Raw genomic sequence first — 220 nt, 5'->3', positions numbered from 1 at the left:
ATATATATATATATATATATATATATATATATATATATATATATATATATATGTATGTATATATAAATATATATAAATATATACAAATATATAAATATATTAATATTAATATATTATAGCAAATATATATATAAATAAGTACATACATTAATATGAATATATGAATATATGAATATAAATAAATAAATATATAAATATATAAATATATATAAATATATTA

The sequence above is a fragment of the Eimeria mitis genome, genomic scaffold, assembly GCF_000499745.2.
Source record: "Eimeria mitis Houghton genomic scaffold, Emh_scaff3131, whole genome shotgun sequence".
Lineage (NCBI taxonomy): Eukaryota > Apicomplexa > Conoidasida > Eucoccidiorida > Eimeriidae > Eimeria > Eimeria mitis.
This window is presented reverse-complemented; position numbering follows the sequence as displayed.